Source organism: Ambystoma mexicanum, chromosome 6q, assembly GCF_040938575.1.
Source record: "Ambystoma mexicanum isolate Mex_15411 chromosome 6q, UKY_AmexF1_1, whole genome shotgun sequence".
Classification (NCBI taxonomy): Eukaryota; Metazoa; Chordata; class Amphibia; order Caudata; family Ambystomatidae; genus Ambystoma; species Ambystoma mexicanum.
The window spans coordinates 1,537,546,648-1,537,564,192 of NC_090937.1; positions in this window are offsets into that span (position 1 = coordinate 1,537,546,648).

Below are 17,545 nucleotides of genomic sequence, written 5' to 3' on the forward strand. Positions count from 1 at the left end.
TAGTTGCAACACTGCAAGATAAAATATCTAGGTGGAAACACCTTCCACTCACACTATGAGGCTGTGTCTACATTGTAAAAATGGTTATACAACCCAAACTTCTATACCTGTTTGTAAACATTCCTATACTACTGTTGAAGTTCCTTCATCACCTACGCAGTTTGATCATTGACCTGGTATTGGCAAACCAGCGAGGGTAGCCCACTCAACACTCATTCAACCAATAGCGAAAGGGGGACTGGCATTGCCAGACCTGGAGCGCTATTACTGGGAGGCCCAAGCACAATTCCTGGGACACTGGTACGCCACCCAACTTATCCACCCGCATGCCCAATTAGAGCAGGCCCCGATCACCCCAACCTACTACAAGCAGCCATTATAGGTAAAGTCTCAGTACCACCCACAGCACTCCAAAAATATAATATGGAAAAAGATAGCCCTAAAGGTGGAGTGGTGGTCAGGTTCTCCCCCCTCATCCCAGTATGTTTTATCACAGGGCTGCCACTCACAGCGGAGAAAGTATATCACCAGTGGACTAACAAACTACAAATTGCACACTAGGAGACCTTTTTATTGAAGGAAAGTTCTTAACACCCCAATAAGCGAAGCAAACTCTGCCTTGGATATATTTGTGTACTTCCACCACCGGCATATGCTACAACCACTATTCCCTACATTTCCAATACAACCACCCACATGGCAACTCCCACATGGAGTGATCCAATCGCAAGGGGAGCGAAGGCTAATATCTATTATCTACATAAACCTTTTAACAGAAACTACGTCCCTGACAACGGTGCCATAAATGAGGTGGAAAAAATCACTGGGAGTCTTGATAACTGATGAAGACTGGTTGTATATCCTGTGGCAAACCCAGAAAGTGTCCTTGAACTTGCGCTCTAAATAAATACATTTTAAATTCAAACACCAAGTGTACTAAACACCAGTGAAACTGCATAGCCAAAACCCAACCCCACCGGCAACATGTGAACAATGTGGTACATCCCCGGCAGACTTCCTACACTTAGCCCAACTGTTAACTGCTTCTGGCAAGAAATATTAGAAGAGACCTCCGTGATAGTAGTCGACCGCCTCGAACGTAACCCCAAGGTAGTGATGCTGGGATACACCAAGAATGTACAAATCCCAATGAGGAGGCTGACCGGCCTACTGTTGGTACTGGCAATGTGAAGATTCGCCATGACTTGGTCAAAGGGCCGGCCCCCCACTCTACAAACATGGTTGGAAGATGTAGCATACTGCCAGGACATGGAGATTAACTTTATCAAAACCCTGCCCCTTCATGCAAGACCTCCAGACATATGGTGTCCGTACATTAACTACCTAATTACGGCTTCAGATTAGAACCCTGCCATATGGCCCAAGACACCGACTAAAGTGTCGGCAGGTTCCCTACTATTTTGGTAACTGCTGCGCTCAGTCGAATTGCACTGTAGCCCAATTACTGTTAATCCTGGTATATGACCGATGGGGGGAGGGGAAGCCCATGGCACAATGTTGATGTATGTTTTGTTATGATTAAAAATGACTAAAATAAAGTTAAAAATATATATTTGTCCCACAGCTCTATATAGTCTCCATTTCTCCTAAATCTCCTGTATATATGTTGCAGAGTTTTCCTCTGGACCCATTTTCAAAATTGACCCCATTTCTGATGTGTCTCGTTATTGTATTCTCTGTTCCCTCCAGACCTCCACTCTGTAATTATTATTATTCTGTTTTTGTGAACCGTTAGTCAGGGGTATCCTGCCCACTCCCAAATGTCCTCAGATTGTTCCCCCAATAAAGCAGCAAACTGGCGTTTTATGTCTCCTAAAAATAACATCATCCCAGCTGTCATTCTTTCCAACTCATGTATCCACTTTCCTGCCCCTGATGTGAGTGATGGTAGTTTATTAATCTAGTTATTTGTATCTGTCTGTGGCCATGGTATATATTGTGCTAGTCCTCCTTCTATCTCTAATAAGGGAATTGGTTTAGTCATGTGCCCAGTCCCAGTACAGCTGTGCCTATTGTCTTCATCATTGTGTCTCTCATGCTTACTCTCTTCCATCCAGGTGAATTTCTCAGTCTTATCACATATGGTGTCCTTCCTTATATACTGTACTAACATGCCCTCGGGCATCGTGGATATTCAACAGCTACTGGCCTTATCACTGGAACCTCTGTTTCTGCACATGCTACCTCTCTCTCCAGCTGGGTACACGTGCTGCCTCACCATTGCTCCTGTTGTCTACTTTGTCCTCAAACATTGTATCATCACTTTCTTCAACCACTCTATCTTCAACATCTAATCTCCTAAGGGGATCTGCTCTGTGTGATCTGCTCATCACTTCCTCCATTGTGTTCCTGCCTTCCTCTGGCTGGCCTGCTTCACAAATTCCTCTTGCTCCACTACCCTTCTTTCTGTTCCTATCTAGACTGTAACTTCTCGTTCTCATAACACCTTCTTCATCTTTGTCTAATGCTGTGTGCCTGCGCAAAATGGCATCAACTTCCTTGTTGCATTTCTCTAAGCTCCTTTTTTGTTCCCTGTCTTCATCTTGCTGTTTCTCTCTTTTCTTTTCTCCTTCCTTTTCTTCTTGTCTCCTTCCTCTTTCTCGGGCTGAAATGGTAGCCCTGTAATAATGTCATCGACTTCCTTTCAGCGCCTTTCCCTATGTCTTTTTGCATCTCTCTGTCTGTCTCTCTCTTCCTTCTTTTCTCTTTCTTTTTGTCTTTTCCCTTTGAATATCTTCTCCCTCTCTCTGCCTCTTGTTTCTTTACCCTCTCTCTCTCCTCTTCGTTCCTTCATTCTTTCTCCCTCCCTTCCGTACAGTGCTCATTTGCTCTCTCATATTCCATTCTTGTTTCTTCTTCTTTCTCTTGTCTTTCTCTAACTTACTTATCCTTTTCTTTGGTTCATCTATACCCTAGCCATCCAGCTTGTGCATTATCTGTTCTGCCACCCATTAATTGGATCCTAAAGCTGTCTCCATCTCCATCTCCATCTTATCATTTTGCCTGCCTCTCTCTCTCTCTGACTCCTCTGCTATTGCTTCTGTCAGCCTGGCTTGTAACTCGCGGCGCTCATCATATTCTACATATGTGACCACTGGTCATTGTGTATTTATTTTCTAGCCACTTACAATGTCTTCACTGCTATATGCGGGAGGTGCATTTGTGGGGTTAGTATATTCTGCCAAAGCTTTTAATACATGTAATGGGTATATTCCCTGGTCAACACTCTGGGGAAGAGGAGGAGGAGTGGTGGGTGTGGTACACCCAGTGTCATGTTTATTGATCATCTATTCCTTCATATATGTCTCTACTATGTCCTGTGAATACATTTTCCATAATTCTAATATACCTAATCTTTTCTTTAACTGTTTTCTCTTATACGCTGCATGTAAATCTGTGCACCTGTGTTGCAGTACTGTCTTCGAATGAGTGCCTCTTGTGGCCATGGCACAAACATTTTGCCTGATATATCTTTAACCCATTCTGTATGGTACTTGAGTATGTTGTCCTTGTTCCCCGGCAATGATTTGCATAAATGAATAGTCTGGCTATCCGCATGGAAATATATCATGGTACAATTTATCAATACTTACCAATTTTACTTTAATTCTCGAACCCCCCTTTTTCCCTTCTTAAACCTCCTCCCCCTCAATACTTTTCCCCAGTCAAATACTTATGCATCACTCTCTCTCTGACACCATGACTCCTGCATCACCCAATCCTTTTGAGTGGCACCACAAAAACTCTGCTCATTTTTTGAGCAGACCCACCTTGATGACCTTCACTCCTTCTGAGTGGCATCGCAAATGTCCCTCCTGCTCTGAGTAACCCTACCTTGCGGCTCCTGCAGCAGAGCACACCCTTCGTTCCACACCTCCTGTTTTTGTCCTCAAATACACAAATACAGAAAATGTCCACTTCTGCAAGGCCCTAACTATTTTACAGCATAAGGCAGGTGCCAGTAATCACTCCAAACAAAAATACAATACGGCCATCATCCCGTGCTCCTCAGGCTTCCGTCCCTTTTATTTCTGCCCTCAAACGAGGCTTACCACGTGATCTTTCCGGTCCTTTCCCAGAAGCTAACTCTTATCTTTTTTCACAAAATTCTTTCATTCTTCACCATCCCGCAACATAGAAAGTCCCTCCCCCAATTTTTCCGTGTCTCTCCTCCGCCTGTGACCCTCAATGCCCCACCGGGCTGCCTGCTTGGACCAGACAGAACTTTTCTCCAAGGGGGCTCCTGTTGACCCTTCTCTATTGCGCGTGTTCCCGCGCTCCACAGGTTGCCTCAGCAGTTCTCAGGGGATGACCCTGGGACTTCTCAACAGTCTGAGAACACTTAATCAAATGGATCCTCTGCTACCATGCTTTTATACAGCCCCAAAAGTCCAGAGGTACTGGAGTCAAAACAAAACCAGACTCAAAGATGAAGGAGACAAAGTGAAAGCCAAACCCAGCTTTATTATCATGCAAATAAAGCAGGGACAGCATACAAGCATTACAATCTCGATGCTCTCATCGAGAACATACAAAAGAACACTATACATACTTTGTACACATCCAATGTGTCGTCATACATCATCACAATTTTATGAAACCTACAGGGAATGGGGATTGGTTAAGGGGTGTGTCTACATTTGGATCAGATGGAGGTTACACAGTTAATTGGGTCAATTGTATCTGATGACTCCACCTGGAGACCATCCCTATTTTTGATAAAGGTAAACTGCATCATCTATTCATTAGGGGATTGGTTGGCCTTTGACTAGATGGGTGGCATTACACTATTGAGTTTGATTGCTTAGAATCTTACCAGCCAACCTTGGACACTAGACAGGTTGTCAAAATATGAGCCAGGTGGGATGTAGGGGGAGAGAGGCCCATGGACTGACCTTTGTTCATTTAAAGGAGATACCATCCCTCATCCTTAGGACATGAGCCTGGGCATTGTGTACTTTTAGGGAGTCTTGAAGGTGTCCTATATTATGCTGGATGCTAATGAATAGCCAGCGTTCTCCAATTATGAGGCACGTGTTAGAGGACCATGAATGAAATGGATTTAATTCCTATTTATTGGGATTTTAGCTGGTATTAGCATGTGTGCCAAGTTTTATGTTTCCAAGAGAGACACTCTTCAGTTACTCCTCATGGATTTTGTTGGTGTGCTATTTTATTCAACCGGGTAAACATAAATGGTTGTATTCTTATTAAGCTTTAATGAATTTGGGAGTTTCCTGCTTGCATCTTGGGAACTGTTATGTCATGCCTTTTGTTCTGCTGCTCCCATCCTCCCTATATCATTCTAACCATCTCTCTAATTGCAAGCTACCATCTGACCTCTGCACAGCTCTGTATTTCTGTGGATTCAGTGTTTCGAGTTCTTTCAAAGTCTTGAGTCCTTTGCCTATTTAAGAGCATGCTCCAGCAAATATTTTAAAGAAGATGGCTGCCCTGTTACACTCTGGTTTCTATGTTAGTGAACTATACTCGTGTGTCGTTCATGTTGCATTCAATGTATACATTGGGTATGTTAGGGTTTTTCATGTTCTTATGGTTACTATGTTATGTGTGTTGCTAAGTAAATATTTTTCATGTATAAATGCATATTTGACCTGGTGTAGGTGTTCTTCATGTGGGGTGCGTGTATATTTTGTGTCTGGTGTGTGCGCCTACTAATGTTGCAATGTTAGCTTGACTTCTTGTGCTATCTTTAGCTTAGATTGTCTCTGTGTCTTGTTGTGTCTTGTTGCCCCACCTTGATGACCTTCACTCCTTCTGAGTGGCATCGCAAACGTCCCTCCTGCTCTGAGTAACCCTGCCTTGCTGCTCCTGCAGCAGACCACACCCTTCGTTCCACACCTCCTGTTTTTGTCCTCAAATACACAAATACAGAAAATGTCCACTTCTGCAAGGCCTTAACTATTTTACAGCATAAGGCAGGTGCCAGTAATCACTCCAAACAAAAATACACTACGGCCATCATCCCGTGCTCCTCAGGCTTCCGTCCCTTTTATTTCTGCCCTCAAACGAGGCTTACCACGTGATCTTTCCGGTCCCTTCCCAGAAGCTAACTCTTATCTTTTTTCACAAAATTATTTCATTCTTCACCATCCCGCAACATAGAAAGTCCCTCCCCCCATTTTTCCGTGTCTCTCCTCCGCCTGTGACCCTCAATGCCCCACCGGGCTGCCTGCTTGGACGAGACAGAACTTTTCTCCAAGGGGGCTCCTGTTGACCCTTCTCTATTGCGCGTGTTCCCGCGCTCCACAGGTTGCCTCAGCAGTCCTCAGGGGATGCCCCTGGGACTTCTCAACAGTCTGACAACACTTAATCAAACAGATCCTCTGCTACCATGCTTTTATACAGGCCCAAAAGTCCAGAGGTACTGGAGTCAAAACAAAACCAGACTCAAAGATGAAGGAGGCAAAGTGAAAGCCAAACCCAGCTTTATTATCATGCAAATAAAGCAGGGACAGCAAACAAGCATTACAATCTCGAAGCTCTCATCGAGTACAAAACAACACTATACATACTTTGTACACATCCAATGTATTGTCATACATCATCACAATTTTATGAAACCTACAGGGAATGGTGATTGGTTAAGGGATGTGTCTACATTTGGATCAGATGGAGGTTACACAGTTAATTGGGTCAATTGTATCTGATGACTCCACCTGGAGACCATCCCTATTTTTGATAAAGGTAAACTGCATCATCTATTCGTTAGGGGATTGGTTGGCCTTTGACTAGAGGGGCGGCATTACACTATTGAGTTTGATTGCTTAGAATCTTACCAGCCAACCTTGGACACTAGACAGGTTGTCAAAATATGAGCCAGGTGGGATGTAGGAGGAGAGAGGCCCATGGACTGACCTTTGTTCATTTAAAGGAGATACCATCCCTCATCCTTAGGACATGAGCCTGGGCATTGTGTACTTTTAGGGAGTCTTGAAGGTGTCCTATCTTATGCTGGCTGCTAATGAATAGCCAGCGTTCTCCAATTTTGAGGCACGTGTTAGAGGACCGTGAATGAAATGGATTTAATTCCTATTTATTGGGATTTTAGCTAGAATTAGCAAGTGTGCCAAGTTTTATGTTTCCACGGGAGACACTCTTCAGTTACTCCTCATGGATTTTGTTGGTGTGCTATTTTATTCAACCTGGTAAACAAAAAATGGTTGTATTCTTATTAACCTTTAATGAATTTGGGAGTATCCTGCTTGCATCTTGGGAACTGTTATGTCATGCCTTTTGTTCTGCTGCTCCCATCCTCCCTATATCATTCTAACCATCTCTCTTATTTCAAGCTACCATCTGACCTCTGCACAGCTCTGTATTTCTGTGGATTCAGTGTTTCGAGTTCTTTCAAAGTCTTGAGTCCTTTGCCTATTTAAGAGCATGCTCCAGCAAATATTTTAAAGAAGATGGCTGCCCTGGTACACTCTGGTTTCTATGTTAGTGAACTATACTCGTGTGTCGTTCATATTGCATTCAATGTATACATTGGGTATGTTAGGGTTTTTCATGTTCTTATGGTTACTATGTTATGTGTGTTGCTAAGTAAATATTTTTCATGTATAAATGCATATTTGACCTGGTGCATGTGTTCTTCATGTGGGGTACGTGTATATTTTGTGTCTGGTGTGTGAGCCTACTAATGTTGCAATGTTAGCTTGACTTCTTGTGCTATCTTCAGCTTAGATTGTCTCTGGCCCTCATTACGACCCTGGCGGAAAGTGACTGACCTGACCGCCATAGCGTAAATAGCGTTTCCGCCATTGCACGACGGAGTAAAGTGCGGCTAATTCCGACCCATCGGGCACGAGCACTACGCCATGGCGGAAGTGCAAAGTCCGCGATGGCGGAAATGTCCCCAAAACGCCCCTCACCGCCGTCGTACGGCGCCCTAGGTGCAATTCCGCCACCCATCATAGCGGTCACCGTAATGAGCGGCAATCGGAAAGTACGGTGACCGTAAATATACGGAAACGGAAGTAAAAACATGGTCCCGGAACGGGAAACAGCACGCCGTACACCTATAAAATCAGAATTCCCACACATCCATAAAAAATACTACCCTGAGACACATCCCAACCCGTCATCCACCCTAGTGAAAGCAATAAAAATGGGAAAAGTAGCGAAAAAAGCGTGCGACCGCAAGCGGCAGGTCCACTTCTCCCGTGAGGAACTCACCGTGCTCACAGAGACCCTCCAGGAGAATGCTGCCGTCGTCTTCTCGACGCAAATGACCAGGACGGCACTTGCGAACAAGAAGGCCATATGGGCCCTGGTGGCACAGCGGGTAAGTGCGGTGGGGACCGCACCCCGCAACCCACAGCAATGCAGAAAGCGATGGGACGACTTGCGAATACGCGTACGGAGCATACTATCCGCCAACCGTAACATTGCCACAGCTACCGGGGGAGGATCGGAATCACCCATCAAGTTGACCCCCTGGGAAGAAATCTGTGCCTCCACCATTGGAATGGAGAGTATAGAGGGAGTCGGAGGGATGGAGAAAGGAGTGCAGACATCAGAAGAATCAGGTAGGTGGCCCAAATAAAACAATGCTAAATCCACAATGTCCAATCATGTGAAGTACCATGTGTCCACATAGTGCAACAGAAACACATGTCCAGGAGAACGTCCACATACATTGGCCTGATAGCGCACTTTAAAAGTCACATTAAATACATAAATAATTTAAAATCCTAAAAACACCCTCTACACGTGCAGCAGGCACACCCTAACTGCAGGCTGCAAAACAACTGCATCCTCATTCCACACAAAAATGAAACCACCTCCAAGGCCCTGACCCAAATCACCCTCAGGTACCACCCCAATGCATGTGATACATTGCCATTCCAATTTCCACAGACCCACTAATAACGCTCGCCCTCCTTTACTCCACCACAGGGTCCGATTCAAACGATGAGCTCCAGGACACCCCTAGCAGCACACCTGCAAAGAGGGCCAAGACCAACGGCCAAAGACCCTCCACCTCAGCTGCACGGATCAAGACACGGCAGCAGCACAAATCAAGTGGCAGCACACAGGAGGGAACTTCAACAGGCACCCCAGCAGCCAGCATGCCCACAACAGCACCACCACAGGTCCCCCCAATGGATGCCACAGAAGGCACTGCTTCTGGTGGCAGCAGCACCATAGGTGACACTGCATTAATGGCAGCATGCTCCGACACAGAAAACGGGGATGTCGATGTAGGATCCATCCATGACCTGTCTCAATCCCCCTGTTTGTTTCATCCCGTACACCATGAGGATACCACGCAGGGGCACCCACAAGACGACGACTGGCCATCCCCCACAAGCCCTGTGGCAAGGCAACATGAGGTGATCAGCCCCTCTGTGACACCACCGCAAATGGCCATGCCACAGCAGAGGCAACAGTCCCTCGACCAGGTGATCGTGCAACAGCAGCAACTGGCCACGCTCCTCAAGGACCATGCTGATGAATGTGGGGGTACTAAGGCAGCCATAGAAACATCAACTGAGACACTTAGGGCAGAAATGGAGAGAAGTACAGAGACACTAAGGGCACAAATGGAGAGAAGCACCGAGAGCCTGAGAGTACAAATGGAGAGAAGCACCGAGAGCCTGAGGGGGGAACTGCATGCGACGTCCAAAGACGTATGTGCTGAACTTGCCGCTGTGCGCCGTGTGCTCACTGAGCTCTCACAAACCCTTAGGGACATGCATGGACGTGAGCAGGCAGAGACATCATCCGTTGCAAGTTCCGTCCAGGGCAGCCCCCAACGTAGATCTGGGAGGAACCTGCGCTCCACAGGCAGGGGTGCCCCTGATACCCGGAGAGGGGGCTTGCAATAGCGTCTGCCCACTGACAATGAGCATCTTTGGACACTGGTATTCGGGGGGGAGGTAGGAGGGTGGAGGGGGTGTGTTGGGCTCACTTGGGTGGCGGGTCAATGGGGTGTGTAACATAATTTCACATATGCTATAAACATTGCACAATCATCCAATGAGATGTGTGGACATTGATCTTTGTGTACGAGGCCTTTATAGGCGTACAGTCCATATTGTGCATGTTCCAGACACACACAGTGCCACAAGTCCCGTGTCCATGTATCAGCCACCAGACGTGAGTGCTAGAAGCATGAATCAATGAGAATCTGACGAATGTCACGGCCCTCCTGTGCCTCGCGGACTCCTTGAGGTGCTGCCACATCCCCACCCTCATCATGACCATCTTCAGGTGCTTGCAGTTCTGCGTCAGGGGGCATGGGCACATTTCTACGTACGCACATGTTGTGTAGCATGACACATGCCATGACCATCTTTGCAACCTTCTCATGGCGGTACAGGAGTGCCCCGCCAGACCTGCTGAGGCAGCGGAAACGAGTCTTCAGTAGGCCGAATGCCTGTTCTATGACTACACGGGTACGTGAGTGGGCATGGTTGTAGTCCTCCTCATGCTGGTTCTGTGGGTTCCGGAGTGGTGTAAGGAGCCATCTCTTCAGTGGATACCCGGCATCACCTGTATGTGGACAATAAAGGATGTTTGTGGAATGACATTGCTACGTACGCACCCGCCCCCTTCCTGCCAGGTCATTGCCGCATCACATACCCCACATTATCATGCATGAAATGAGACTCACCGAGTAGCCAGGATCTGTTCCCTGCGTGTCGCTCCATGTAGCATGGTATTGTAGAGTTCCTCAAGACCATAGAATCATGGGTTGATCCAGGAAATCGGGCACAACAATGTGTAATGATCCTGTTGGAGTCACACACCATTTGTACATTAAGAGAATGAAATTGTTTTCGGTTGCAGTACTGGGCCTCCATGGCATGTGGGACGACCAATTCCACATGGGTGCAGTCGATGGCACCAATGCAACCCGGTATGCCGCCAAGTGCATGGAATCCCACTTTTGTGTTCGTAATTTCCTGCTCCGAGCGTGGTAGAGAGATGTAGTCGTCTGCGTGCTTCAGGAGGGCATCGAGCACTTGCAATAGTGTCCGTGAGAACACTGGCTGTGAAATGCCATGCAACTGTCCGACTGTGTGCTGGTAGGTGCCTGTGGCCAGGAAGTGGAGTACAGACACCACCTTCAGTAGGGGTGGGATGGCGGTTGGGCTATCTATCATGCTGACAAGGTCAGCCTGTGTCATGTCCACAATGGCGGTTATGGTGTCCCGGTCCAAACGGTAGAGGGTGTGGATCTGCTCATCCGTGAGGTTGAACGGATGTGCTCGGAGGCGTGGGATTGCAGGCTGCCTGCGTAGTGGTAGTGGCTGTGCTGGCGGGCCTTGCTGGCCCTGCCCTCCTCCTCCTCCTGCGTCTCCTCTGTGCGGCCGGTTGTTGTAGTAGTTGGTGTTCGTCTTCTTCTTGAAGTTGGAGTACTTGCAGTGCTATCAGGTCCCCCAGGGCCAACATCGCTAGTCCTGCCGGTAGCATTTTGGAGTGGGTGTGGTTGTGGGAGGGGGTTGGGTGTGCAATTTATGTGTTTTCAGGCTGTATAGCCTCCACCTGTGGTGATTCATTCCACCTGTGCAAGCTGCAATCCCCTTTGGGCGAGCACGTCCCGCACACAACGCTGCAATTCGACGCATGGCATCTTGCTATTACAATCATGTATTTGATCCTGATGGCAGTGAAATATTGGTTCATATGTTCATTCTGCTATGGTCCCATTGTTTCACATACTATCTTTGCAGTCGCGAACAAACTTGTGAAGGGTCAGTGGAATGTAGTACTCGATTAACGGTGGACCCTCATGCAGCACTGTACCGAGGTTCACCGACGGGCGGGGCGTCCCATTTGTGAGTGAAGCCAGTTGCCATTTTCACACACTGCCGCACTACATGGATGAATTTGTGATTTCAAGCGGTCACAGATGCCTTTTCGACGTGATGTTGCAAATGAGGAATTCGAAGGACGGCGCTTTCGGTTTTCAGCTAGCGGCGAGGAGACGCCCACAGGTCTGACTGCAAATATAACGTTCTATTGTTTAATGTCCTTGGGACAGGGGCCATGGCGAGAATGCAATGATTGATATGAATAGTATGGGATGCGCAATAGCGTAGTGGACGATAAGGCAGGACGTTCCCAAATACATGTTACTTCACAACACTGGAATTCCGGCCTGGAGCACAGTGGATTTTGCAGACTGCATTACGCACAGACTCAATGGAAATTTCACATGTTATGTGAGTAAATAATCAGGCGTTTTCATTCCGGGATGAGGGAATGATGTATGGATGCATGGACAGATGATTTAATGGAGAGTTTGCCATGTACAGGGCTTTTTGGAATCTATCCACCTCCCCTGCGCTATGTGATGCAGAGCTGCCATAGTGGGACCATCGTCTATCTGCCCTTGTTGAACCCTCCCTGTCTCGACGCGCCTTCAAACACTTGTGTCTATGCACGTTACTAATCCCATCTAATGGATTCTGTTTTGACAGACGCATGCACACAAACACTCGTTTGTAATAGTGTTTTCACCTCGATTTTTATAGTTATGATTCGCAAGTGATTTTTGGGTGGGAATAATCCTTTTGAGTGGGCTAGCATGCATATGGCTGTGGATTTAGTGTGATCATTGAAGTGAGTAATTCAAATGAAGTTCTGATGCCCATACTATTCTTTTTCATTTCATTTGGGTGACAGGTATCTCCTCCCCTTTTGCCGCTGCCATCTGTATGCCACTCCTGCAGATGGCTTTTACTCCCGACACCTGCTGCTTCGTGTTAATCAGTGGAGCACCATTACGATCTTATGGGACGATCGCCAATGGGCCACATGCCCTTACGCAGTACTAGTGGCTAGGAGCAACATATCGACCTTTCAGCTGGACTAGTGCCTACCTAATGGGACGGCCCTGCGGTTCTAGGCGCTTCCATGTTGCCTTTTTAAACGTGAATGTAGCCCCTGTGTACCATGAAGGAACAGGGCGTCACACAAGGAGAAGCTGGTCATTTATTGCGGATGTAGCCCACAATAATGAAATATATTTTGGAGTTCATGACCTAATAGCTGTATGGGCTTGGTGATTTTGTTGTGCATTAAATTTCTATTCTGATATTAACCGTGTAGCGTTCTTCTTTGCAAGTAATGTAGCATATTCCTATTTGTGGAGCGATGTATTGTGAGAAGATCTGCATTGGGTTCCGGCTTCTGAGTATAGTTGCGTGGTACTGTACTGGCCGCGTTTGCCTACGAAGCCCAGTGTGGTCAGGGATAGGGGCTACCATTATGACTGTTTTAATGATGTCATGCTCAGGGGCGGGGGATTAGCTTTTGTGTAACAGATGCCGGTCAGCCAGGTGGATTGGTGGAATGATGTGATTATCAGAATATGGCTGGTCACAGGTGCCTGTGTTTGCGTGCGTTTCTTGGAGGGAGACTGAGGTCATGTCCATTGGAATAGCTTCTGTATTCGTGCCATCTGTGCCCTGCAGCTCCCATTGGCCCCTCTTGAGATGAGCCTGGCTGCTCAGTCACTCTGCCAACTTGTGTGGTACATGCTTATGCTGATGGTTGGTTTGTTTACTGGCAGGAGTACAGGGCTGGTGCAGTCTCACTCAGGATACTGCTTTGAATGTTGCCTTACACTGGTGTCAGTCGATGGGGGGGCCTGTTTTTGTTTGTCTCATATTTCAGTTCATGTTGCTGGACTTGAACCTTCACATGCCTGTGCTGCATCAGTGCGGCAATGGTGCCATGGCAAATATGGATGGCCACTCACAAGGCACTTGGAGCCCCTAGATTCATTTGTTCGTTGGCATGCATGGGTGACTTGTACATTTCACTGGTTGCATTGTGTGACTTCATTGCACCTACGAGGAGTTGTGCAATGTGGCCAGGGAGTGGTGTACAGGCACTCAGTAGGGCCTTTTACGGTTGGTTCGCGATGCCGTACTTCTCACCATGGCGGAATGGTACTTTCCGCCTTGCTTGATGGCGTTAAGTACATGTCCGCTAGGGTCAGAATTCGCGTACCGTTGCGCCATGGTGGTAATTACGGTTTGGCATGGCGCGCGTGCGCGTACTTGGTGCAGTTAGCGTTGGCGTTCACTACGGTGTCGCTAATGGCATCGTACTTTACGGTGACGGGTCATAATCGCACCGAGCGCTATTCGATGGCGGTATTGCATTTCCGCCATCGTTTTTCGATTTCCGCCAGGGTCGTAATGAGGGCCTCTGTGTCTTGTTGTACCTTCCTGGAATAAGGGTGGTATGGTTGTCTTAGGGAGTAACGCTTCTCACCTGTGCGATACTTAATTGGTGGTGGGGCAGAAGCAATGGATGACATTTATTTCTGCCTCCCGACACTGCTGCTCTCTCCTCCGAATCACAGTCATCGACATTGACCCTACTTTTCCAGAAGCAATGGAGAGGGACTCTATAAGAGGGGCCCACCAGTCAGCATAGGCTCACCAGGGAATGTCTTTATATCCCCACCTCTTGGACACCTTCCTTCATAAATCATCATACAGGAGGAACTTCATCACTAAGGGAATACTCCCATGATGTCTGCAGAGCATCTGGATGTGCACAGCCTGCTCTGCAGATTTCTTTTGTTTACTCATGTGTGTATAACTTGAGCCAAGTGTCAGGGGAAATAATTCTTAGTGACGTGCACGCAGAACCTTCAGACTCCTGACTGGTTGGTTGTCTTAACATGCTACGCCTTGGTGACGGAATAAAGCATAACAGAAGGGATCAAATAAATTGCAGGAGTGCACTTCCTCTTTCCTCATTACAGCAACATTGGTTTACCTAGATTTTGATTAGCATACATTTAGTGAAATAACTCCTGATTGGTTTGTATGGAGATGGATATAAAACATGGCAACAGGTGCATTGGCCAATGTATGCCACAAGAATTGTGGTTTGCCATCTCAAACAAATGCTCTCCCTCTTAACACATGTTCCCATTTCTCCTTCCTTGTAGCATTGCCATGGCCAAAAATAGCACTAAAGTGCCACCTCATTTGCCAAAACCTAACAAAAGATTTAGGAAAAGTGTTTTTGCATGAAGTGCTTTACAGAATCAATTTTGGGAAACATTTCTGGTAATTGTCCCCTTTGATGTTGGATATTTTTTGTATACACCATTAATTGTATTTGGTGTATGCCAAAAAATTGCGAAAATCAATCAGAACAACACAAATTAGTCACTGTTTAAAGCTGAAATATGTTAACACCCGGAACTGGCCCACACATGCTAATTCATGCTGCCCAATGTGTGGGTCTGAAAAGCAAGATGAATGACAATTTCTTTTTTGCTGCCCGGTATTGAGGCCTCCCAGAAGGAGGTGGCTTGTTCCCACCCTAAAAGCAAACAATATTAAGACCGTTTTAGCGGCGTTGGAGGTTTATAAAACACCCAAATGTATGTCTAAGTTAAAGTCTATGCAATACCTAGATTTTTACTCAGAACCAGAAACTGTTGCAAAAACTTTCTGAAAATTATACATTTTTACTGGCATCTTTTAGTGATCTGATAATCAATGTTCTTCTATTTCATGTATTTGTATGTGTAAGACTTGGTTTTTATACTGCATATATATGTGTTACTTATCGTTTTGTTTTATTGATGTATTTTATGGTTGTCTTTTTACCTATTTTGATCTGCTACCTGCTTTTGTGGGTTTCTCAACCGAAATTAAGCATTTTTTTCATTCTTTCACTCATTCATCTTTAAGTTGGGAATGCTCAGTAAAGGAGATATTACCCCAACATACTGGCATTCCTAATATGAATAATGAATGAAACCATAATTTCTCATTCTCAAATACCGAAGTGGACTCGTTTTAACTCAACACCCATCGTGTTATGAACATGTCTTAATGAGGACGGGAAACAACAGTATAAGAAACACTAACACAGCGGTTACCACAATTCATCAAAATCAGTGCTCATGGTTTGAGAAATTCTGATACCTGCTAAGTATTCTTTTTTCTGTGTCTTGCCACAGCTACACTCTCCAGAATAGTCCAGAATAGTCCTTACAAATGTATCCCTGGGAAAACAAAATTCAGAGAAATTACAGTCAATCATGTGGGCAATACACTCTAAAGCAATATTTGTAAGAGCTCTACTAACACTAAAATGCCAGAAATATGGCAGTGGAAGCGCAAGCGAACAATGCTTTGTATAAAAATATTTTTTAAACGGACACAAATCCTAGAAAATGTGTGTATTAATTAGTGTGCTACTTTGAAAAATGACGAAAGAGGTTGCTTTCATTAAATTGACAAATGTTTTCTCTTATCATTGACAAGCAACATCGACCCATGTAGCCAGCACAATATCTTTTCTTGTCAACTGGGATTCTGAATGAAAAGACACACAGATGCTATGAAGAATCCGAGAGCTGATGTGGTATGTGAAGCAGGGTCACTTTGGACATGATCCCTGCATCACATGTGTCTAAAACACAATATATCTTGTAGGTGTTGTTTGGTGGATGGCATTGACAATCTCAGTCCCGTAAAACTTTACTGAACTGTAATAGTTGACTACCACTTCATGTTCAACCTAGCTTTTGAAGCATACGATTTCAAGAAGCCTTCATATTGGTTACTAAACTTTAGGATTACTTACCCTTCAACTATGAAACGCAAGGCAGAGCCATCAAATGGTCCTCTGTATGCATCTGTGTTTAGTACTAAGCATGCACCAGTGCATTATATTCCATATACATCTGTGTTTAGTACTAAGCATGCGCCATTGCATGCTAGTCCACATGCATCAGTGTTTAGTACTAAGCATGCAGCGGTGCATTCTATTCCGCATACATCTGTGTTTGGTACTAAGCATGCACCGGTGCATTCTATTCCGCATACATCTGTGTTTGGTACTAAGCATGCACCGGTGCATTCTATTCCGCATGCATCTGTGTTTGGTACTAAGCATGCACCGGTGCATCCTATTCCACATGCATCTGTGTTTAGTACTAAGCATACACCGGTGCATTCTACTCCACATGCATCAGTGTTTAGTACTAAGCATGCACCAGTGCATTCTATTCCACATGCATCTGTGTTTAGTACTAAGCATGCACCAGTGCATTCTATTCCACATGCATCTGTGTTTAGTACTAAGCATGCACCATTGCATGCTATTCCACATGCATCTGTGTTTAGTACTAAGCATGCACTAAGCATGCACCAGTGCATTCTATTCCACATACATCTGTGTTTAGTACTAGGCATGCACCGGTGCATGCTATTCTACATGCATCTGTGTTTAGTACTAAGCATGCACCAGTGCATTCTATTACATATACATCTGTGTTTAGTACTAAGCATGCACCATTGCATGCTATTCCACATGCATCTGTGTTTAGTACTAGGCATGCACTAAGCATTCACCAGTGCATTCTATTCCACATGCATCTGTGTTTAGTACTAAGCATGCACCAGTGCATGCTATTCCGCATGCATCTGTGTTTAGTACTAAGCATGCACCAGTGCCTTCTATTCCGCATGCATCTGTGTTTAGTACTAGGCATGCCCCAGTGCAT